Here is a 26,179-nt window from a genome sequence, read left to right as displayed (position 1 = left end):
ACTCCAGGCCAAGACTCTGTGCCATCTGGCTGCCTTTTCTATAAAGAAATTTAGAAAAAGGGTGGATTTTTGAGGAATAATAATGAATTCCTTTTTGGGGGGAGGCTGATTTGGAGATGTGCCCAAAATACACAATGTTAAATTCCAATAGGCAACTGGAATGTGGTACTGAAGTTTAGAAAAGAGACTGGGACTAGATTATAGATGCATTAATCATTTTCCTAAAGATGATAATTAAACCCAGTGGAGCTGTTGAGGTCATCAAGTGAAGGAGAAATGGTATTGAGAAAGAAAAGGAAAGGCCCTGGGCAGAGATTTGGGGAACAACATAATGTTGCAGGCAAACTAATTGACCCACTGTATGAGTTCTCTGATTCTCTGCTTCCAGGTTGTTTCTCTGTTCAGCCAGACATCCCTCAGCAGCAGTGGTACGGTTCATCACTTCCAACTTCAAAGGTAGATGATGAAATTTCAAAATCTGTCCTTTCATTTATCTATTTTTCTGGCTTCAGATTCTGGAAACTCTCTATCTTACATAAGCTTATAATTAGTAACTGAATTTTCATCTTCTTTCTATAATCTGATAAGTTACATTTGTCCTATGATCACATAAGAGTTTTGGTATCCATATTACAGCTTGTCACAGCCAAATTTCAACAACTGCTTCAGAATCCTGAGAACAATTTGTATAATACAAGGTCATTGAAAGACTTGACATGACCTACTTGAAATAATTAAAAGCTTTAGAAAAATTGCAGGATATAAAATAAACCACAGCATTTCTACATATTACTGAAAAGGCCCAGCAGCAAGAGATAGAAAGAGAAATTCCATTTAAAATAACTATGAACAAAACAAATTATTTGGGTGTCTGTAGAGGGACACAGATAGTGGGGAATCCTGAGAGAGGTATAAGACCCTTTAGTCCAGTGGAACTCAGCTAACAGGTCTGGTTTGGCTCCCCATCCCTCTTAGGAGTGTCTCAGCCTTTCTGAGAAGTCAGGGGGCATGACAACCTGTGTTGTAATTAAAGTGTAAAGTGTTAAAGTGGCAAGGAAACATCTGCACACAATAACAAGTTGTTTATGTGGTCTGCATATGCAGCATCCTATAGTTAGCACATATGTAACATGCTGTATTTATGTATATAAGGTATATGCATATAGGTATATAGGTACATAGGTATATATATAAGACTGAGAAAATTTTGTATAAATGGACAAGCTACAGGAGTTCTGCCCCTGCACTCCTCCCCCATGATTAGGATTCAGGCTAGTACCAAAATCCTCTAGTGAGCAGATTCAGACATATGTTTACCTACCCAGACAAACTCAGGAACTATATGAACACAATTACAAAATACTTCTCACACAAATAAAGTCGGATTTTAACAATTGGAAAAAATAACAATTGCCTATGGGTAGGCTGAGCTAATATAAAAATGACAATTCTACTTAAGTTGATAGTGCCATATCAATCAAACTTTCAAAAATTATTTTATAGAACAAGAAAAAATAATAACAAAATTCAACCAGAAGAACAAAATGTCAAGAATGTCAAAAGAATTAATGAAAAGAAATACAAAGGATAATGGTCTAGCAGTACTGATCTAAAATTCTATTATAAAGCATCAAAATCATTTGGTACTAAGAAATAGAGTGGTGTATCAGTGGTATAGGTTAGATACACATGATACAATAATCAGCAATTATAATAATCTAATATTTGATAAACCCCTAAACTCCAGCTTCTGGGATAAAAACTCACTAACTATTTCATAAAAATTGCTGGGAAAACTAGAAAATCATGTCAGAAACTCAGCATAGATCAACATCTTATACTCTATACCAAAATAAGGTCAAACAGGTAACTGATTTGGATGTAAAGAGTGATTCTATATGTAATTCCTCCAGCAAAAGTCCTGTGCAGCTTTCTTTTTGATCTCTTAACATTGAATATATACTAATGAAGTATACAATTTAGACAACCAGTATCCTTTGGACTCTCTAATGAACAGTCTACCTCCTTCTATCGTTCATCTCTTTAGTGATGCACTATGATAACTTCTCTTCCATAATGCAACTTTTCATTTCCATTAGAAGTCTCTCTATTGTCTTTGTGTAACTTAACATTTCAGTACTTAAAAGATTGTGACATTTCTTGCTTTATATCCATTCTACAGTGCTTTAGTGTTTAAGAGATGGACCTTTGTTTTGGGAAGAAGTTTGAGCTCAGTAAAAGCACTGTATAACACAACACAATAATCAATGACTATAGCAATCTATTATTTAATAAACCCCCAAACTCCAGCTTCTGGGATAACTATTTCACAAAAATTGCTTGGAAAACTGGAAAATAATGTCAGAAATTCAGTATAGAACTATATCTCACACCCCAAAACAAAATGTCAAAATGAGTACATGACTTAGGTATAAAATGTGTTAGCATAAGCAAATTAGGAGAGCAAGGGATAATTTACTTATCAGATCTTTGGAGAAGGGAGGAATTTATATTAAAGAACTGGAGAACATTGTGAAATGCAAAATGGACAACTGATTATATTAAATTTAAAAGTTTTTCACAAACAAAACTAACACAAACAAGATTAAAAGGGAAGTATAAAGCTGGGAAAAAAATTTACAGACAATGTTTTTGATAAAGGCCTCATTTCTAAAATATATAAAGAACTGTGTGAAATTTATAAGCATACACGTCATTCCCCAATTGATAAATGGTCAAACACACTAATAAACAATTTTCCAATGATGAAATTAAAGCCATATGTAGTTTTATAAAAATGCTCTAAATCATTATCAATTAGAGAAATGCAAATTAAAAGAATTCTGAGTTACCACCTCATACCTCTCAGATTGCCTAAAGTGACAGGAAAAGATAATGAAACATTGGAGGAGATGTGGGAAAACTGGGACATTAATGCAATTATTAGTGTAGTTGTGAAATGATCCAACCATTCTGAGGAGCCACCTGGAACTATGCTCAAAGGGCTATATAATTGTGCAAAATCTTTTTCCTCAGTCGTGCCATTATTGGTTTTGTATCCCAAGGAAATCTTAAAATAGGGAAAAGGACTCACAGGTGCAAAAATGTTTGTAGCAGCTCTTTTTGTGGTGGCAAAGAATTGGAAAATAAATAGATGCCCCTCAATTGGAGAATGGCTGAATATGTTGTGGTATAGAAAGATAATAGAATATTATTGTTCTATAAAAAATGATGAACAAGCTGTGAGCTCTTCCACCCAGCGTGCACTTGCCTCCCCCCTGCCTCCAGGTGCGGCACCATCTCCTCTCTCTTAAGGGTTTAAACTTGTCACTTCAAAGTTCACCATGGATGATGATATTGCTGCTCTCGTTGTTGACAATGGCTCTGGAATGTGCAAAGCTGGCTTTGCAGGAGACGATGCCCCTTGGGCTGTGTTCCCTTCCATTGTTGGGCGCCCCAGACATCAGGGTGTGATGGTGGGCATGGGCCAGAAAGATAGCTATATGGGGGATGAGGCCCAGAGCAAGAGAGGTATTCTGACCCTGAAGTATCCCATTGAACATGGTATTGTCACCAACTGGGATGACATGGAGAAGATCTAGCATCACACTTTCTACAATGAGCTCCGTGTGGCCCCTGAGGAGCACGCTGTGCTGCTCACAGAAGCTCCCCTGAACCCCAAAGCCAACAGAGAAAAGATGACTCAGATTATGTTTGAGACCTTCAACACCCCAGCCATGTACGTTGCCATCCAGGCTGTGCTGTCCCTGTATGCCTCTGGTCGTACCACTGGTATTGTGATGGACTCCAGTGATGGTGTGACCCACACTGTGCCCATCTATGAAGGTTATGCCTTTCCCCATGCCATCCTCCGTCTGGATCTGGCTGGCCGTGATCTGACGGACTACCTCATGAAGATCCTGACCGAGAGAGGGTACAGCTTCACTACCACAGCTGAGAGGGAAATTGTACGTGACATCAAGGAGAAGCTGTGTTATGTCGCCCTAGACTTTGAACAGGAGATGGCCACTGCTGCATCTAGCTCCTCTCTGGAAAAGAGCTACAAGCTTCCGGATGGTCAGGTTATCACCATTGGCAATGAGCAGTTCCGATGCCCAGAAGCTCTCTTCCAACCATCTTTCTTAGGTATGGAATCATGTGGAATTCATGAAACTACCTTCAACTCCATCATGAAGTGTGATGTTGACATCTGTAAGGATCTGTATGCGAACACCGTATTGTCTGGTGGTACCACCATGTACCCAGGCATTGCTGACAGGATGCAAAAGGAGATTACAGCCCTAGCCCCCAGCACAATGAAAATCAAGATCATTGCCCCACCTGAGCGCTCTGGATTGGAGGTTCCATCCTGGCCTCTCTTTCCACCTTCCAGCAGATGTGGATCAGCAAGCAGGAGTATGATGAATCTGGGCCCTCCATTGTCCACCGCAAATGCTTCTAAATGGACTGTTTGTGTTGTTTTTTTTTTTTTTTTTTGGTTGGTTTTTTCAAAGGGTGTGACATGATAATTGCCCAAAAGAGATGAGATTGGCATGGCTTTATTTGTTTTTTTTTTTTTTGTTTTTTTTTTTTGGTTTTTGTTTTTTGTTTTTTTGGCGCTTGACTCAGGATTTAAAAACTGGATCGGTGAAGGTGATGAGCAGTCTAAGTATGTTGGAGGCAAACATCCTCAGAGTTCTACAGTGCGTCTTCAGGACTCTGATTGTACATTTGTTTTTTTTTGTTTTTTTTAAGTCATTCCAAATATTGTATAATGCATTTTTACAGAGTTACTTGCCTCTATGAAGGCTGTCCTGTTCTTACACACAGAGCAAAGGAGCTACTTAAAAATCCAGGCGGGGAGGGAAGGGGGAGGAGGGAAGGTACTAGTATTGCTTTACATGTAAATTATGTAATCCTTTAAAACAAACAAAAAAAACTTTTTGTATCTTCCGCCTTAATACTTGTTCCTTTTTTAATTGTCAGAGCCATAAAGAATGGCCCCCTAAATTCCCTCCCTGCCCCCAACATAGATGTGAATGCAGACTTAACAAGTCTCCCGCCGAGTTTTGAGACTGGTGCCAGTACTTGGGGGAGGGGAGGAGCTTTACCTGTACACTGACTTAAGACCAGTTCAAATAAAAGTGCACACGTTAAAGAAAAAAAAAAAAAATGATGAACAAGCTGATTTTAGAAAGGCCTGGAAAAATTCACACGAACTGATGCTGAGTAAAACAAGCAGAACCAGGAATACATTGTACAAAGTAACAGAAAGATTGTGTGATGATTGATTATGAAAAACTTGAACCAAGACAATCCCTATAAACTTTGGATAAAAAACACCATCTTCATCAAGAAACAGAACTATGGAGATTGAATGTAAATCATCATATGCTATGTTCACTTTTTTCTTTTGTTTTTCTCTCTCATGATTTTTCCTTTGTGTTCTAATTTTTCTCTCCCAATGTGATTCCTAAGAGAAATATGTATTTTAAAAAGTTTAATATACATATAATATACTGTATAATTAGAAAAAAAGACTTGACATGACAAGACCCAAGTTTCACTCTCAAATTTGATGCTACTTGATTGACTGTGAGGAAGTAGCATAATATTTTTGAGCTCTGGAAACTATGCAATTCTGCATACATATAGGTATGTACAACTATGGCTATAGCTATTATTAGTATTCCTTTTTTATAGCATGATATAGTCACACAATATAACATGCATGTACAAGCATATAATGTACATGCATCTTTACATTACACATCAGCACATACATATCTTACATATATGTACAGATAAAATAAACACACAGAATACACACATGAATTTAGAATATAATATAGTATATAGTTATATATATGCACACAATATAAAATATGAATATACATGTATGTTTACAGTACACAATACATTTGTATTTGTACACATATTTGTTGATGTGTGCAATAAGCACATATACAGACATAATACAATAATATACAACAAATATTTATATATAATATCTAAATTTATATGCACATACACATGCATTATATACATATTTATATATATACAAATGCTTCTATGTTTATAAATACACATATATATACATATATACTATATATATATATAAATGTATATATATAAATGTGTGTGTGTATATACACATATTCATTTATATACCTATGCACATACACAACTTGGGTGATGCTCTTTTCTCTTGGTTTTTCACTCTCTGTAATGGATTTTAGAGATAGCCCTGAGTCTTTAGAAAGAGAGAAAGAAGGAAGCATTTCACTAAGTGTTTAGTACACTGATTTGAAAATATGGGTTTTGGGAGCTATAAGCAGTATATTTAATAAAATACAATGTGATGTAGAGAGCTGTCCTTGGAATTAAAAAGACCAAGATTCAAGTTTAATCCTTGAAAAATTCTGGCAATGTGATCCTGGGCAAGACCCTTAGTTTCTCCATGCTGCAGACAAAATCTCTGACAGTAAATCTCAAAAAAAATCTGTGGAAGAATTTGCTAATTAGAATCTCCACATACCAATGAAATAACAGGAACAGTACAAAAATGATGCTCTATAGAATTGAGAGCCCTGACATTATAAACTTGAGATCTAAAAATTTAGATTCACTACACATGAGAGAATATGTTATTAATTTCACACAAAAAATGATTCTTTGACTCATAGATTACCAGGGACCTATAAATAGTAGACAGAGTATACATGAAGAATAGGGAAGATGGATTCAAATCCTACCTCAGATCTTTATTTCGGCTAACGTGACTTTTCTAGGGCCATTGAGACAAAGTTTTGAACTATCAGACTCAGTTTCCCCACCTGTAATATAGGCATTTTTATAGTCTCTAGCATTCATATAGACAACTAGCTGTCACAGTGGATAGAGTCCAGGGTCTGGAGTCAAAGAGTACCAGAGTTCAATTCTAACCTCAGACACTTAGTAGCTATGTGACTCTGGGCAAGTCACTTAGTCCTATTTGCCTCAGTTTCCTCATCTGTAAAATGAGATGAAGAAGGAATGGCAAACCATTTTTAGTACTCTGCCAAGAAAATCCCAAATGGAATTATGAAAAGCTGGATGTGATTGGGAAAAAAAAAAAAAAAAGAACTTGATTCAGGCACTGTGCTAAGTGTTGGGAATACAATACACGAAAAACAAACAAACAAAAAATAATAATCCCTGCCCTTAAGGAGTTTACACTCCAAGAGGGAAGACCCCATATATAAAGTAGCTGAAAAGGGGCTGAGGGATCAACAGCTGTTGTCCAAATGGTGCTTAAAAAAGAAAAAAAAAATCTCCAGATGAGGGAGAAGGCTCTATGCCAGTAATACTGTGCTATCTGACCTCTTTTCTCCCCTGGGCTTCTGATAGCAACTTGCTTAGGCAAATAGAATTTTGTCAGGTTTGTTGTGGAGAGGTATTCAGATATAGACTGGATAATCCCTAAGGTCTTTTCTGAAACTGAGATTCTGTGATTCTTAGCTGCCAGACTGTGGAAAGCTTTGCCGTTGTGATGTACTTCAATGGAAAGTCAGCAGAGGGCACCTTTAGCATGTACTGAAAGATAAATGGAGCCATCACTGGACGGGGGGGAAAGAACCAAATTAACTTGAATTCATCCATCCCCTGTGGTGGTTTTACTTGTTGCTGTTCCTGTCTTTTCCCTTACTCTAAAAAACGGAATTAGCTTCACCCAAAATGGCTCTCCCTACCTAACATGGTTCCATGAACCAGCTGGTTTCTCTGTCAGTACATCTGAGTGATGAGGATGCTTTGGACTCTGAGGGGGCTATTTCTCCTGAAAGTCTGGGGACCGACTGTAGTAACCCCTCCAAGCCTTTGTTGAGAGAGACCTTCCAATCCTGTAGGAACTTGGTTTTATTAAATTTGATGAGTCCTATATTTTTGCCACATGTCATACAGATCACCCACGTTGACTGAGTACTACCAGGGCTACAAGCTGCTATTTCCTTGAAATAATGCCAGATTTTTTAAGTGGGTGGGGGCAATTCCAGTTTGGTGAAATAAATTATATGGTTCTGCTTGATTTGTTTTGCTTTGGGCTTGGAGAACTGGGAACAGAACCTATCTTGTAATGTGTGTGTGTGTGTGTGGGGGGAGAATTGGAATCTTCTACTACACATATGTCAAGAACTAGATGTGCACCTATTTCTCTAGCTTCCTAAAATCTCCATTTTTAAAAAATTCTAACTCCTCACAAATTCTTACTTTGGAATCAACTCTTCTTTGTTTCCAGGGAAATTTTCTGGAGCTCAAGACCTAACCAAAAAGGGGGGAAAAGAATACTATTCTACTTGCCTTTACACATCATGCTACCCTGTAAAATAATTTCCCTTTTGGATGGGTCAGAAGGAACTCTCCCAAACTAATGGGAATTTAAGATACCAAAATAACAACAATAACAACAATACTGTGGCTCCCAGAAGTCAGAGAATAAGCTACCTTTAGAATTATAGTTTGGACTAGAAACCTTGATTCCTAAAACTAGAGATCATCCTTTGTAGTATTTTCTTATAAATCCAGATCGGATTGGGACATAGGATTAAGTATAGTTAACTTCCAACTGCTCTCTGAGAAAGAAGGGTTTAGGAAAATGTTAAATGTGCATAATAAATATTATCCCTCCATCTTTGCTTCAGGATTGTTTCTTCAGAAAAGAGTGGTGAGGATATAATTTTAAAAATTGGTTTAAAATATTATCAAAAGGCATGTATACATATCTTGCATTTAACATATACTTTAACATGTTTAACATGTATTGGTCAACCTGCCATCTGGGGGAGGGAGTGGGGGGAAGAAGGGGAAAAATTGGAACAAAAGGTTTTGCAATTGTCAAGGCTGATGTATATATCTTGTAAATAAAAAGCTAAAATAATTTTTAAAAATATTAACCAAAAGACAGGAGAAAGAGAAAAATCCAACTTCTAAGAGATCTAAAATAAATCTGCTTCATTGTATTGATCTGTTTGAGGAAAAGAGTAGCTAAAAAGGAATTATCAGATTGTTTCTTTTAACTGTACATTGCTTATTCCTTCTTTCATTCATTCATCCATTCATTTATTCATCCATTCATTTTCTGTTTATTTCTTTTTTTTAGGGTGGTGGGAGAGGTGGTTTTCAGAGTGAGTCTGCAGAAGAAGGGATGGAGAGACACCATTACATATTAGTAAACAAATATTTAGGAGTCTAACTCCAATATAGCTGCCAGATAATGTTGTTTCTGAGGTGATAAATTGAAAAGGATTATTGTTGCTGGTGAACTATGTTTAACTTAAGAATAAAATGAAGACCCTTGGTTTGACCTCTTCAACCTGCCTTCCAGTTTGAGCAGAAAGGCTGGCAAATCCAAGAAGGGAGCATATTTGTCAGAAGACAAGGAATCATATTGTGAAGGCTCTCTTTTTTAAATACCCATCATTTTATTTCCAAAATAAATAGGCTTTTTTGTTTTTGTTTTTGTTTTTTTAAAAGACAAGACTGCATTCCTTATTCAGAGCTACTATGCATATATTTCCAATTTTGGAATCTTTCAACAAAGCTGTGGGTTTCTTTTTCTGTATTATTTAAATGAGTTCCCAAAAAGACTAAGAAAAAAATCTAACTGAAAAACACAATTGGTTTTCCGCTCTAAGTAAAGAGAACTCAAGATGGTTAGCTTAAAAATGATTTAACTAGCTATGAAAATAAAGCTGATGGATTGTTTTAGTAATCAACAAATCTTATCATTTTACCATTGTTGTTACCTTTTCATATGTCCCTACATAGGGTACCTATGTCAATAAGGAAGAATTTAGTAGCATGTCGGGGAGATAACATATTTAATGGGGGAAATAACACCTAAAAAGAAGCTGAAAGAGGAGGGAGAGTTTACCCTACTTAGCTCATTTACATGAAAAAGTCTTGCCACCAGGGTTGGAAATGACTTGAGGAGGTGAAAGTTTCAGAGTACATTTTTATCTTGCATAATGATAATTTCTGGAGATAACAGATATCCAGGAAAACAGGTGGTTGGGAAATGGAACTTACTTAAACTGTGAATTATGTAAACATGCTTAAAGAAGATGATGACCATAATGTTGTCACATACAGCTGTTTTTGCCCCTCCTTTTTTTTGTATCCCCAATACTTAGTAGAATGCCAGACATTTAATAAGAGCTTAATAAATTTTTGTGGACTGACTATATAAAATTTTCATCCATCCATTCACTTCCTTCTTTCCTCCCTTCCTCCCTTTTTCCTTCCCTTCCCTCCCTTAATTTCCTCCCTCCCTCCCTTACTTTCCTCTCTCTTTTCCTTTCTCTCTCCTCTCCCTTCTTCCCTTTCTCTCTTCTTTTCTCCCCTTTCCTCCCTCCTTTCCTTCCTCTCTCCCTCCAGTCTTTCCTCACTCCTTTCCTTTCCTTTCTTTCTTCCTCATTCCTTTTCTTTCCTTCCTTACTTCCTTCTTCCTCACTCCTTTCCTTTCTATCTTTCCTTCCTTCCTCACTCCTTTTCTTTCTTTTCTTCCTCACTCCTTTGCTTTCCTTCCTTCCTCACTCCTTTCCTTTCCTTTCTTCCTCACTCCTTTGCTTTCCTTCCTTCCTCACTCCTTTCCTTCCCTTCCTTGCTTCCTCACTCCTTTCCTTTCTATCCTTCCTTCCTTCTTCACTTCTTTCCTTTCTATCCTTCCTTCCTCCTTTCCTTACCTTCTTTCCTGCTTTCCTTTCCTTCCTTCCTCCTTTCCTTTCCTTCCTTACTCCTTTCCTTCCTTTCCTTCCTTCCTCATTCCTTCCCTTCCCTTCCTTGCTTTCTCACTCCTTTGCTTTCTATCCTTTCTTCCTTCCTCACTCCTTTCCTTTCTATCCTTTCTTCCTTCCTCACTCCTTTCCTTTCCTCTCTATCCTTCCTTCCTCCTTTCCTTTCCTTCTTTTCTGCTTTCCTTTCCTTCTTTCCTCCTTTCCTTTCCTTCCTTCCTTCCTTCTTCACTCCTTTCTTTCCTTCTTCCTTTCCTTTCCTTCTTTTCTGCTTTCCTTTCCTTCCTCACTCCTTTCCTTTCCTTCCTTCCTTCCTCCTTTCCTTTCCTTCCTTCCTTCCTCACTCCTTTCCTTCTTCCTTCCTCACTCCTTTCCTTTCCTTCCTTCCTTACTCCTTTCCTTTCCTTCCTTCCTTCCTTCCTCACTTCTTTCCCTCCTTCTCTACTTCCTTCCTTCCATCCTTCCCTCCTTTCTTTCCTTCCTTCCCTTCTTCCTTCCTCCCCTTTCTTCTTCCTTCTCTCTCTCTCTCCTTCTTTCCTTCTTTCTTTTGCAATCTTGAATGTCAAGAGTTTATGCTTCACTCAGCTTAGGCATCTAAGTGGTGCAGTAAATAAAGTGCCAAGCCTGAAGTCAGAAAAACTCAACTTCCTGAATTCAAATCTGGCTTTAGTTACTTAATAACTGAGTGACTCTGGGCAAGTCATTAACCTTGTTTGTCTCAGTTTCTTCTTTTGTAAAATAAACTGGAGAAGGAAATGGCAAACTCCATGATCTTTGCAAAAAAAAACCCCCAAAAAACAAATGGGGACAAAATAATGAGTTGGGACACAGCTAAAATGACTCAACAACCACCATTGCTACAAGGAGCAGTTGAAACATTTTTCAGTAGAGATGAGGTACAATCAGAATATACTAAGAAGATTACTTGTACAATAAATTATATGAAGAAGGATTAGAAAGGATATATATAGACTTGTAGCAGAGATGGGATGGATAGTGAGTAGGGCTGTTTAACCAATTCTATTTTCTTCTTCCATCTGCATACTGACTCATTGCCAAAACAGGTTTCCCAGGATAAAGTCTTGTATTTTGGAAGTTAAAGTATCTATAATTCTTGTTTTATCTTTTCTAAGCTTTGAGTCCCCAACCAGAAATAGTGCTCTGATATAAAACTTCAGGATTGTTGTTATTGTTGTTTTCTAAATTCTATGAGGATGCTTTCTTCTTAACTGATTTCTCCCAAATATTTCTAGTAATTAGGCTGTTGTTAGCATTGTTTATAAAGACAAGAAAAAGTAAACAGACTTTTTCCTGGTCTCAGACTTTAATGAGGGAGTTGTAGGAGAGAATAGAGAATACAGAATTATCATTTTGAAATTTATAATTGAGGAGGTTTTTTTAATGATATAGCTTTTACTTTCACATTTACATTCAGTTAAACCATCTTGTTCATGGAGATGTAGGTACTGATCCTTGTGAAGAGTTTCTTCTACCTTTGTTTCTACTCTCCTAGCTCCATGTGGTATCTCTCAGAATCCTTTTCTCTATCTTTATATGTCTTCCATGCGAGTCCTGAGGAGCTGGGCTTGTCCCATCTGAATCCACTCGATTGGATAGCTGTAGTTTTTAATCACCTCCAGACTCAGTTTCAGTCTTTATCTGGGAATACTGTTCTCTTTCAGAAAGAATAGGATTGGCAGCAGCCCCTCCAGTTGTATTCTTTTGTCTTTGCTCTGAGGCCTGATACTTCCTAGGCAGGAGGTAGGAAAGAAGGGTTGCTCCATTGAGAAATTGTCTTTTTGCCTTTAGAACCTTCTTTCAGCAACTTTTCTAGGTAAAGAACTGCGTTTCCTTAGTAAAAGACCTCAGCCTAATTTATGGTGACTTTCCCAAACTTTCTCTATCTATCTATCTATCTATCCCTACAGATATACAAATATATAAAGTCATTCTAGGGCCAGTGATAAGTTGATTGTATTCAACTCTTGCTCATTTTTTTTCTTGGTTTTTACATGTGCAAATGAGTTGCTTAGCATCTCATTCCAAGGTCCAAATGATTCTGTTTTAGTTTTATATCCTTTACATGGCACAAACTAATACTCTCAAATAGGAAAGGAAGTAATCCTTTAAAGATACAAATGCAGTGATTGGGACATTTACAGCTTGACAACAGAAAGGCTGAAAGCTATTATAATAATTTAAGGAAAACAGCAAGAGTGGTTGAAGCAGGAGTAGAGAGATGCAGATTAGGTAGATTTCACACGATATGTAGCTGATCAGATATAATTGATGAGGATAGGGACAATCAAAGGGTTATAGATTTAGAGTTAGAAAGGACCTTAAAGGCCATCTAAGCTAATCTTTTTATTTTCCACATTAAGGGAATTGAGGCCTATAGTTAAGTATTTTCCCCAAGATCACATTATAAATGATATGCTTTGAAGGCTGGGAGGATTCAATACAATTTTATAAATAATTATTAAGCATCTATTATATGCAAGGTTCTGTTCTTAGTTTGGGAGATAAGATAAAAAAATAATAGATCTTGTACACAAGGAGGATTCATGGAATTAGAAAAAGAGAAGTTAGGGGAAGAGACTTTTTTGGGGGGGGGCTGAGAAGATGACAGGTTTGGAGAGATCGAATTTAAGATATCAGAATGACTCATGAAGGCAGAGCTATGCCTCTGTTTATTGGGGGTCTAGGTCAGAGGAATATCTGTAGGAACATCATCTATATCATGCCCCTAAATGTGGATATGCCTCCCAAGTCTCTATTTTGGATTTTTTCCTTTCTCTCTTTAGTGTTTCACTTGGTGACCTCCTCAGTTCTCATGGGTTCATTTATTAATTTCACACAGATATTCTGAGCAAGAGTCCTACATTATAAACTTCCTGTTTACATTTAAAACCAAATGTCTCCTGGGAATCTCAAATCAAATGTGTCCAAAAGCAAACATCATTTTCATCTAATGCAAGTCCACTTTTCTTCTGAAGAATTTCCCTATTACAACTGAGGGGACTACTATTCTTTTAATAACCCAAGTTTGTAACTTTGGTATCATCTTCAATTGCTAGATCTCATTCACCCACATAGTCAGTTGCTAATTTTTTCCTATTGCTATATCATCTTTCACTTAGTCCTTTTCTCTTTACTCACTCCAACACCACCCTAGTGTAGTAGTTCATCATCTATTATCTGGACTACTACAGCAGCCTGCTACTAGGTCCCCTCACTTCAACCTTTTCCCTGCTTTAATATGCCAACAACACAATGAACAAAGTGATTTTCCCAAAGCACAGATCTGATTATGTCATGTTTCTACACAGTAAACTCCAGTGACTCCCTTAAACGGAAAGGTCCTTTTTTTTATTTAAAGCTCTTCACAATGTGACCCATTCCTACAATTTAAAAATCTTATATATTATTTCCCTCTCTACACATTCTGTGGTCCAACCATATTAACTCACTTGCTGTTTTTCCACACATGATACTTTTTCCCACTTACTGTCTCTGTGCTTTTTTTTCCCATAGGCTATAACCTATTTTTAGAATGCTTTCTCCCCCTCCCACTACTTCTTACATCCCACCTCTCAAAATCCTTGGTTTCTTTCAATACTAATTTTAAGTACTATCTATTACTTTACTTGAAGCAAATAATGCCTTCCCTCCTAAAATGACCTTGTACAGCACCTGCTATTTTTGCATATATATTAATCTGTGTGTATCTCTCTAAGTCTTCTGTTTTCTCCCCAATTAGAATATTAGTTCCTTGCGATCAGATATTATTTCACTTTGTCTTTGTATCCTCATTGTTTAGCCTAATGTATGGCCCATAACAAATAGATCCTTTAAAAAGATTGGAGGTGATGGATGAATGTATAGAGGTGATAATTGAAGGCACAGAAATGGATGAAATCATCAAGGGAGAGTATAGATTGAGGAAAAAGACTAAGGACAGAGTCATGAGGATAACTCATGTTTAGAACATGGAAAGGGGTTGAAGATCCACTAAAAGAAACAAAGAGCAGTCATAGATGCTGAAGGAACATGAATGTGTAATATTGTAGAAATAAAGGGAGGAAAGTAGGCAGTTAGGTAGTTGGCCTGGGGTCAGGGAGACATCTTCCTGAGTTTGAATCTGACCTCAGACACACTTACTAATTGTGTGAACCTGGCCAAGTCACTTAACTCAAATTACCTTAGTTATTTCATCTGAAAAATAAGCTAGAGTTGGAAATGGCCAACCACTCTAGTATCTCTACCAAGAAAAGCCCAAATAGGGTCATGAAGAGTTGAACACGACTGAAAAAAACAACTAAAAACAACAACATAGGAAGAAGATATTCCAAAGATGGTACTGGTCTAAAGAAACAAATACCACACCAGAGAGATTTTGGGAAAGTTGAATACAGAAAAGAACAACTGAGGTAGTGACATACAGTTTGTTCACTACTGACTATAGAGAGTGCTGTTGGGGATAGAATGATGAGAAAAGAAACCTGATTATGAAAGGTTAAAGAACTAGTGAATAGTGAGGAAGCAAAGACAGATACTACTTCTTGTGGAAGTTTTGATTATAGATCTAGTCATCTGTCATGCATCTGTTCTAAGAATACTTTAACTGATTTGATAACAATGTGAAACTGCTACAAAGTGTGCATTGTTATTCTCTGATACTAAGTTCATGGAATAGGATAATAGTTTTAGAACTATCTGGAAGAGCCTTTAAAGATCATCTTGTCTAATTATCTCATTTTACAAATGAGGAAACTGAGACCAAAATAAGTTAAATGACTTTCCTAATATCAAAAAGCTGGCAATTATCAGAGATAAGATTAGAACTTGGATGTGGGACCACAATCCTGATTCCTAATCATTGAATCACATTATCTTAGTTTTGTTGCTGCTTCTCAGTTGGGATGGAAAGGGAAATATGGATTTCAGTATAGTACTGATAGACTTGAGTATGTATTATAGTAGACCAAAGAGTCTGGGAATCCTTAGAAATAAAAACAAGAGGCCCCATTTGTTCACTGATGACAAAATATTTACTTCTGAACTATTAAGTGAAATTTACTATATTAGTTCTTATCTACAAGTCAGTAAGTATTTTTCAGAAGGTTTTGAATCAATGGATTATTTATGGAGCTTTTGCTAAGAATTTGGAAAAACCACTATAACACAATGAAAACCATAGGAGAACAAACAAAATGCCATAGAAATTCTGTTAGGGAGAGAATTTTTAGCGACAATGGTCATATGAAGGTTAATTGAGGAAGTGGCATTTCAACTCAGCTTTTAGGGACCAGTAGGATTTCAATGAGATTGAAGGATGACAGTCAGTCTAGAAAAAATCATATCTCTTTGTTTAAACCACATTAACAAAGTTATGGATACAGGAAAGGGCAATATGTGCTTGGGAAATAGTAATTCAATTTTGATGGAGTGTATGATATATACAGGAGAATAAGGGAAGAAAGGCTTAGATAGAGAAATTGGAGTTAGGCTGTGAATAGCCCTGAATGCCAGATTGAGGACTTGGTATATTCATAATCAAAATTAAATGAAATAATTTCTGTGAAGTATTTTGAAAACATTAAGGTGTTATATAAATGTCAGCTAGTAATAATAGTTGTTGTTAAAGTTCTTATCATATTCATAATAAAAGTTATTATGTTGTTGATATTATTGTTGATGATGGTGGTGAGAGTGGTAGTATTTGTAGTAGTAGTAGTAGTAGTAATCATCAATTTTCAGTAGAGCCATTAAAGGTTTTATAAATAGAAGAATGATCTGATCATAATGTTAACCTGAGAAAATTAATTAGGTAGCTATTAGGAGGGTAGAGCAGAATAAAAAAAGATTGGATTACTTGGATTTTTAATCACATTATTTTTATATTCTTCATTGATATATAGGTCCACTAAAGCTGAGCATATGAGACCCAGTGCCTGGCATATAGTACCCAATTAATAAATCATCTATTTATATATTTATCACTTATCACTGGGCATGGAAATTGAGGGGTGGATGAGAATTACAATAATTCATCTCCTCTTCCTATTTCTTCTATATTTCATGCTACTAAATGTGGAAGGCAAAGAAATAAAGTATTTTGCCTTCTTTTTTTTTTTTTTTTAATTTAATCTTAAGTAAAACAACAAATAGCAACATAAAAACATTGCCTAATATCTGCTTTTAGGAACTTACTTTTTCTAGAATCCTTGGCCCTAGAATACATTTTGTATGATACCAGGTTTAAATAGTTTATGAATTTTTCTTCCTTTATGGGTCAGCAAATTAATTAACATCAATACTGAGGTAGTAAATGAACATCTGTCAGGAAAAGCTGATCCCTGGGGTTTTACTTCTATAACCCCAAAAGTGTTTGTTCTAGGTGTGTTGTCAGAAAATATAGGAGAGAATTTATTATCTTTTATTACCTGAATTTACTAGCAATACCTGACTGAGCCTTAACTTCCATTTTACACTTTGATTTATTTCTGTATCAAGCAGAGAGACTGCTTATTTGTATGATAGCAAAACAGGTTATAAAATGAGTTTGACAATTACATTCACAACAGCTGCATTGCCTTCCCCATAAAGGACTGTTAGGAAGATGGAAAATGAAAGAAGAACAATCAATCTCAACAGCATTCTACATATTAATAATGTTGGTCAGGTCCAGACATTGTTTAATCAATTCTGGATGTAGGATTTGGGGAGTTAAAACAAAACAACATTTTACATACTTCAAAGAGCTCAATGTGGTATGTTCTTCAATGTCTGTGTAATGATAAGCTGCTTTAGTCTGATAATTGAATAAAATATTACATTCCTTACATTCAGCAAGGTGACTCTATGATGTTCCATAATAAGTACGCACACTTACCCCCTATCCCAGATAGCACTCATCATATGAATGTCCTGACTCAGGTTATAAAATAGTAATTGAGCTTACTCCTTTTTTAATGGACACACTAAATCTACAGGTGAAAGATACTGCCCTAAGTTTCACTGGGATTTCCCTAAAGTAGTAGAGAATTGCCGAGTAACCACCAGACAATCCACATATTAGTCTGATATGGAAATGTGATTATTCCAACAGTCTAGCTTCTAGGAACTTTTTGAAAGAATTCAGCCTTTCTCAGATATTATTCAGATTAGTAAAAGCTGCAAATATTGGGGAGTTTTATTACAGGGAAAAGGGCATTTACAAAAGAATAAGGTGAAGACAAAAGTCTTTAAATGCTGTCCAAAGCAAAATTATTTTAGTGAAAGTTGAGGTTATGTGACTAGAACCTTTTGCAGGGGTCCTCAAACTATGGCCCGCAGGCCAGATGTGGCAGCTGAGGACGCTTATCCCCCTCACCCAGGGCTATGAAGTTTCTTTATTTAAAGGCCCACAAAACAAAGTTTTTGTTTTTACTATAGTCCGGCCCTCCAACAGTCAGGGACAGTGAAGTGGCCCCCTATTTAAAAAGTTTGAGGACCTCTGCGAGAGGGACTTTTGATTTTGTATCTATTTAGAGGACTCTCTTGGTTCTGCTACATTAAAAAATTTCTTTTGATGAGTACTATTTGTTCAGTTGTTAAAGAAACACCTGAATTGCCATGAAGAAGTACAATGTATGGATCCATGCTCTGACACACTCTCTTAACTTTCACTACCAATCCCTATGGAAGCAGCGAGGTGGTTTAGTGAATAGAAAATGGGGTCTGGAGTCAGGAAGACCTTGAACTCGGGTCCTCAGACATTCATTAGCTGCGTGATCCTGAGCAAGTCACTTAACCTATTTGCCTCAGTTTCCTCAGCTGTAAAATGAGCTGGAGAAGGAAATGGCAAACCATTTCTATATCTTTGCCAAGCAAACCTCAAATGGGGTCATGAAGTATTGGACATGATTGAAAATTGACAACACCAAACTCTATGAACTGCCACTGGATTGATTATAAATGTAGTCTGTGTTTATGTGGTCCATCACCTCCCAGGTTCCTGGACCAGTCAACTTGTATTAATGTATAAGATGGCGGAATCGCTGTAATAAAACAAAACCAATAACCAAACTTAACATCTCCAAAGCAAACTGCAAGTTTTTTATTTACTAGACACCACCCCCACCCCCCTTCCTCCCCTACAACATGTTTTGGCAGCTTTATTTAAAAGCTTCATCCATTGGTATGATGCCAAAAAAAGTGTATGTGTGTGTGTGTATGTGTGCCCGTATGGTGTGCAAATTTAAAACCAAAGCTGAGGTGGCAATTTACTCATAAACCAGATAATTAAGGATGTGCCAAACTACCTGTGAGAGACTCAAAATTTGTCAGTATTTTTTATTTACTGTTTAATAGTACCGCATGTTACATAAACCTTTAGTTAAAATAATTTAATTATAAAACAGCTTTTTCAAGTCAAGTCACCTCCCCTACAGAGTTCTCAAGTCAAGGAAGAAGTGGGCAATCTCAATAAACACCAGGGCTCAGCTCAATAAATGTTTTGCCTGCCTTGGTACTTTGAAAATTTAGAGGTGCCCTGTACTAAAACCTAGGAAAAAAATATGCATTCAATTCCCCCTGCTTTCACTCTCCAAGTTTTAGAAATTTCAGCACTCTCAAGCCCTCATAATTCTTCTATAGCATTGTGTCTGGAAGTTATACCTCAGAGGGGGCAGTTAATGGATAGAAAATGGGGTCTGGAGTCAGGAAAATCTTGAACTCAGAGGTCTGCCAAGTCTGGAGTAAGGAAGACACATCTTGAGTTCACATCTGGTCTCAGACACTAGCTGTGTGACCCTGGGCAGGTCCCTTTCTGTTATCCTCAGTTTCCTTTTCTGTATAGTGAGTTGGAGAAAGAAACGGCAGATCACTCTAATATCTCTGCCAAAATATACCCCAAAGGGTCACAAAGAGTCAATTACAATTGAAAAATGACTCAATACAATAGCCTGAAGGAATTTTGTGACCATTTAGTTCAATTCATTCAGATAAGGAAATTGAGTATCCAGGGAAGAAGGAAGAAAGGAAGAAAAGAGGAAGGAAGCATACATTAAGCTTTTACTATGCCAGGCACTGTACTAAGGACTTTACTCACTTGACCATCACAATAGCCCTGCAAGGTAGGTACTATTATTCCCATTTTACAGTTGGGCAAACAGATTGTTACTTGCCCAGGGTCACAGAGCTAATAAATATCTGTGGCTGGATTTGTACTTCCCAACTTTAAACTCAGTGCTCTAAATATTGTACTATATAGCTTCCTGTACTAAAACAGCTATACTTTGATTTAGCTATCTATAGTAAGAGGGGAAAGTTACTGGTTTAAGATCGTGCAGGTAGTAAGTAGCTGACTAAATGTCCTCAATCTCCAAACCTAGACCTCTTTCTGTAATAAGACAATGATCTCTTCCAATTAATTAAGTTCAAGATAAGTGATTCCTATTTTATTTTCCCTTTTGAACACACATACACACACACACGTACAGAACAAATAAAGCATCAAAGTATCCTAAAAGAAATAAGAGATAGACGGTGTTATGTATTAGGTGAATGAAAGCATCACTACTATCTCAATCATTATTTCCCCTTGGACTCCACTGGATACACTCCAGGACTTGGAACCCAAGATTCCTGGGAATGTCAGTATTATTCCTTCCCTCCCCCCACATCATTGGACAATTCCTACTTCTAGCTTAGTTTCTGCAACCATCATTGAGGGGAACAATCTTTCTGGGGAATGAGTTGACGGTCTTTGACACAACAAGGAACAACCATTTAACTAGCTGATAACCACTGACAAATAAGGGTAGGAATACTGGGAAGCCCTGTACCTTCCTGACCACTGTTCATACTTCCATCCCAGCACATGCTAACCCATGCTTCTGCATATGCTGAAGATTCCACCTCCCAGAGCTACTGAAAAGCCAGAAAAGAAGGTCCTAAATACCAAAGATCTTGGTACCATCAAATAATTAGACATCAAAAAGATGACTATATTAGTGGAAATGGCATTAAAGAAGATGTGTTAGGATCTGTTTTGTTATGCCCTAAAGTTCCTAAAACCTTTCCATCTAACTTACAGCTGAAATGTTCTTTATGTATTGTTTCCCTAATTAAAATGTGAGCTCTTTGACAGCAAGAACTATCTTCAGCTTTCTGTTTGCACTCGAGTTTTTAGCACAGTGCTTTGCACACAGTAAATGCTTACTAAATGTTTTCAAAATGTATTCATTCATCCCTTCATTAATGAAGTTGTAGAATAGTAGTAGTGGAGGGAATAGATCTCCCAATTTTGGAGTTACTAGCCTAGAACCTTCTTCTTCCTCTAAAAATCACTCAAAATAAAACACATTTTTAAAGAAAAGGCATGACGAAAATAATAATAATGTTCTATAATGAGAGTGACAGTTAAACTTTTGAGCTAGAAGAATCTTAGTGATTGTCTAATTTTACCCTCTCATTTCAAAAATGAAGAAATTGAGGACTAAGATGGTGAAATGTCTGGCAGAAAATCATGAGTCTAATTAATGACAATGTAGGAACAGTAGTTCCAGTCTCTTGATTCCAATCCCATAATGGATAGATTGTTTCTAGGGGCTGACACTTGACAAAATTGTGTGAAATGGAAAACTTTAAGTGTTCTTTACTTCCAGAGGACCCAGGCTTCCTAAGGCCTACCAGAGGACTTCCTCTCATGGATCTGTCCTTTTCCATCAAGACAGTGATTCATTAATAGTGAGTGCTGGTGGATTATCTTTACCAAATAATAACAATATTCATATTAATTGTTTAACTAATTGTTACATTTTTATAAGATTGACAAAGTGTTTGTGTAGGTGGAAATGCCAGGAAAATAAGCTTTGGCTGGGAAAGGGATGAATTTTTGGGTAACTGCTTAATCTATCTCTAGAGTAGGTGACTCCCATTTGTTTCTACTCTTTCAAATTCAATGAAATCATTAGGATAGGTTCATTTAGCAAATTGTATACTCCTGGGCTCACTTTACTAGTTTCTTCCTACTATAAGGCCTAGAATTTATTATGAGGAAATGAATTTTTCTTTCTTAACTACCTTCCTCCCCAGGAACACAGCACATATCCCTTCTTTTATTTATTCTTTAAGAGTTTTTTGGTATTCTTCTAAGACTGGCATACTCATACTGTTCCCCCCAAAGATCTCCTTCAAGACTATTTTTCTTTTTTCTATTGTGGCCCTCTATCTTTGGCAGAGTTTTTCTGGCTTCCAGTTTATCAGAGATGATATTTTCCCATTAATAGACAATGGATACCTATTTCTGTTTCAGCTATTGACTTGACACCTTTCTGTATTAAGATTGATGATTGTTTCTTCCCCCTCTTCCAGGGGAGAGATTTATTGGAATGGGCTTCACAATTATAAATATTCCCATAGGTTCTTTTTGAACTACAGTATTTGAAGAATTAAACTTCTGATTTAAGATCCAACTATTGAGTTATAACCCCAAGAAATCAAAGGCAAAAACAAAGGTTTTGTATATACACAAATATCTGTGGTAGCAAAGGAAAACAGGATGGTCATGAATTGAGAAATGTCTGAACAAATGAACATGAATGAGGAACGTGAAATCAGAGAATCTTGGAAAGACTTAAATAAACTGATACAAAATAAAGAACAATATGTAAAATGACCTCAAAAAAAGTAAATTAAAACAATGAGAAAAGGTAACTCAAAATGAATAACTACAATGGAATCCAAACCTTAGGTGAGTATTAAAACTAAATCTAGTGGGCATAGATGGAAATGATTGCTATATTTGATTAATTTTGCTTAGTTTTTTGTTTGTTTGTTGTTAAAAAAAAAATAAAGAGTGGAGTCAGGGAACCAAAAGGAAAGGTTTAGGTCATATGACTACAATGCAAAAATCATAAAGACTAATAAAAAAAAAGAATTCAAGGCATCCATCTCATTTCATAAACCTATTCAATAGTTACTGTGGTATGATTTTTGTGTTTTCTTACTCTTCTTTTTTATAGAACAATTTGGAAATAAATTGGAAATCTTTATCTGAAGGTTATGTGACACCGTGCTAAAATATCAATCCAATTCATTCAAAACCACTGGTCAAACTGAATATTTGAGGCCATGTACAAGAAGAAACTGATGGACTGACTTTTTTCTCTGACTATACTCCTCCCCATATACTTTTCAGTTGGTTGAGTTGGTACTATACACACAACCACAGAATCCCAAGTATTCATTTTCTAAAATAAGTTTCAAACATTTCTCCAAATCTGGGTGATTTCCACCCCCCCTTGTGCAAAGTAATGCTATTCATTCATCACAACAAAGAGGAGGAAAAAGAAAACAACCAGAATTTTCAGGGTTTTTGTGGCTTATACCAGATCTGTCACTCCAGGGCTGAGGCTACAATCTTTGCAGCCAGATACCCCAACAGTCTTATCCATCTAATTCCATGGACTCCCCTTGGGATCCAGATTAGGAGGTGACTCCACATGGCCTAGTTTTTCTTTCTAGAACTTTACAGAGCCTAAGGCTACTAGACAGCAGTTTATTTATGTTGGAGTCCTAACGGTGGTTCTGATGGAAAGCATGAAAACAGGTAGCTGTAATTTCAGCGCCTACTGCCCTCTATAAGCAGCTCCCCAGACAGCTGCAATGGGCCACAACCAACTAGCTCTTTTGTCTTCCCCGCTGAAAGAAAGGCCTCGCCTTCAAAATGTCGCCCTTGACCTTGTTTTATATTTCCAATGTGCCTTTTATTAACTCCTTTTTCATATGGTACATATGGAGCCTGCCACTAGATGAGAAGAAAGAGGCAAACTTTGCACTTCTAATGGAAAGAACAGTAGGGAAAAACAAGAACCATGGTGGTGAATTGTATTTGCAGCAGAACTATCCCTTGGGGTGATTTGAATTCAATTTGGGGATACAAGATCCAGTTGCAGTGGATACAAATGGAATTCACTTCTTTCAAGTACCTTTAATTTGGGGGCAAACCTTCAAAATATTGTTAACCATTCGATCAGAGGTAAGGGAGAAAGGAAATCATTTTAGCCAGAGGAGGCAGAGGAATGGGCAGGGAAATTCTATTCTGTCAGTAAGTCTTTTACTTTTATTCATTAAAACAAAAACAAATAAATAAATAAATAAACACCCAGACTTCTACAATTCACTTCAGCTGACCAAGAAAGATTGTAGCACCACATTAAAAACCAAAAAAAAAAAAAAAAAAAAAACCAAAAAAGAAAAAAAAAAACAAAACATCCTGTATCCAATTCTCATTTATTTCTAATAGCCAGGTTCTTTATAGGACAACGGCAGGAAAAATAATTTCTGTCTATGAAAGAATGATATATTGCTATTTTTCTTTTCGCAAAACTAAAGTTATATTTTTCCCTCTCTCTCTCCAAGTGTGTGCCTGTAAGGAAGGGTGTCTATCTAATTGGCCACAAGAGGGGATTAAACCAAATAAAAACACTATCCACAGGGGTCCTCTAAATATGGCTTTTTAATTTGAAAATTTTTGTGGGTTACAGTGTAATTCAAGCTTTTCAAGCTTTATTAGTGAGCAGTTGTTCATACAGTTTGCTTAGCTCAAATCTCTTAGAGGTTGCTAGGTTGGCCACTATTGGTACAGTTAGTCTTTCTCTGCAGAATGCTCCAGGTGATGGAACCAATAACCTTACTCTAAGTAAAACATTGATTAATAAACGGGGCAAAAGAGAGCTAAAGTTATAATTTGTGTTTGCAGGCCTGATGTGATCCGTTATTCTCTGCATATGAATAATCTCCATCCACATTTTCCAGTGAAAAAGTGAGTGTATCGGGCTGATGATAAAGATGTTGTTAACCTATCTAAATAAATACTAGTGATTGCACATATTTTCTGCAAACTCATTTACAACACACAGCTTGGTATAATTAATTGTTGCAATTGTTTTCTTCCTTTCTTTTTCTTTTTTTCTGCCTTCCTTCCTTCCTTTCTTTCTCTTTCTCTTTTATCCTTCCTTTCCTACCACTTTCCCTCTCTCCCTTCCTTCCTTTTTTCCCCTCCTTCTCCTGCCTTCCTTTCTCTTTTTTCTCTTTCTTTTTCTTTTTCTTTCTCTCTTCCTTCCTTCCTTTCTTCTTTCCTTCTTCTGCTTCTTTTCTCTTCTCTCTCTGCCTCTCTTGTCTCTTCTCTCTCTGCCTCTCTGCCCCTCTCTCTTTCTTTCCCTGTCTCTCTCTCTCCCCGCCCCCCCGGCTCTTTCTCCCCCCCTTTCTCTCCCCACCTCTTCCCCCCCCCTTTCCCTTTCTCTCTCTCTCTCTCTCTCTCTCTCTCTCTCTCTCTCTCTCTCTCTCTCTCTCTCTCTCTCTCTCTCTCTCTCTCTCCTGTGAAACTGTTAATGGAGAACTTATGGAGAGAAAGTCCAAGTCCTCCCATCCAAATTGGAATGTGAAAGAAAGCTGTTGGAAGGTGATGACAGAAATGAAGTAAAACAGTTGTTTCCTGATCCTTGTGCCAGATGTGTCACATACTGTGATAAATAAGATCTGCGTCTTACACTCCAGAAATTGGGGAATATTACAAGCGTTTATTAGTGTGAGGTACAAAAAAAATGTACTTGAAATGCTTTGTTTCTCCTGGCACCAGGCAGTGCAGGGTTATTGCACAATGCCTCAAGCTGCTAATGCCTTTGTTTAGGTTCAAGCCAGCTCAGCCTATTAAAAGCTTAAATTCAATTTTATTGTTAAGGTATTTATTAACTGATTATGAAAAGACATTAAAGAACGCATAATTAAACTATGGTGTTGTTTCTTACCTTGATGAATTTTCTCTTTTTCTTAGGTGGACTCTTGTAATACAATATAATCTTGGTTTTGCCGGAACTGCAGCTCCATTTGGTGAGAGGGGTTGGGCCAGCTTCCCTTCCCCCAACCTCCCACCTTCATCAGCCTCAGCTAAGCAGAGGGTCGGTCCTTAAATAGAAGGTATTTGTGAAACCCAGTGTGTTATGGTAACAAGTATTTCCACTTAGCTACATTTACTCTTTTGTAGTGTTTATTTTCCCTATTCAACAATGACTGAGTTTCACTCTAGGAGGGTTGGGTGAGTATTCACTGCTAGGAATAAGCTTTCCAGTGCCCTGTGATCCTTCTACAGGGTTTTTTACTCAAACATATGCAAAATACACATATGTATGTGTGTATGTATATATGTGCATATATATGTATATGTTAAAATATCCACAGGTTGGTTTCCTTCCTTCCTTCCTTCCTTCCTTCCTTCCTTCCTTCCTTCCTTCCTTCCTTCCTTCCTTCTTTTTTCATAACCTGTGATTTCACTGGTATAGAGAATATTTTGGAAGAAAATTCAAGCTCCATCTACCAGTGCATATCAGTAACTGTTCTGTTTTGCAATTTTTGATTGTGGA

General features: G+C 36.8%; 1 protein-coding gene and 1 pseudogene across 1 annotated transcript in view; one reads left to right on the top strand and one right to left on the bottom strand.

Annotated features, from left to right (window-relative positions):
• LOC127561496 (hormonally up-regulated neu tumor-associated kinase homolog A-like) overlaps positions 1-25,730 on the bottom strand; it is an 89,846-nt gene extending 64,116 nt beyond the window's left edge. Inside the window, exon 1 of the mRNA XM_051996717.1 lies at positions 25,568-25,730. The gene's annotated coding sequence lies outside the window, so the exon portion shown is untranslated. The remainder of the gene's footprint in view (positions 1-25,567) is intronic.
• Positions 3,250-5,173, top strand: LOC127561966 (actin, cytoplasmic 1-like; annotated as a pseudogene).
• Positions 25,731-26,179: the final 449 nt, after the last annotated feature.

The sequence above is a fragment of the Antechinus flavipes genome, chromosome 4, assembly GCF_016432865.1.
Source record: "Antechinus flavipes isolate AdamAnt ecotype Samford, QLD, Australia chromosome 4, AdamAnt_v2, whole genome shotgun sequence".
NCBI classification, from domain to species: domain Eukaryota; kingdom Metazoa; phylum Chordata; class Mammalia; order Dasyuromorphia; family Dasyuridae; genus Antechinus; species Antechinus flavipes.
This window is presented reverse-complemented; position numbering and strand designations above follow the sequence as displayed.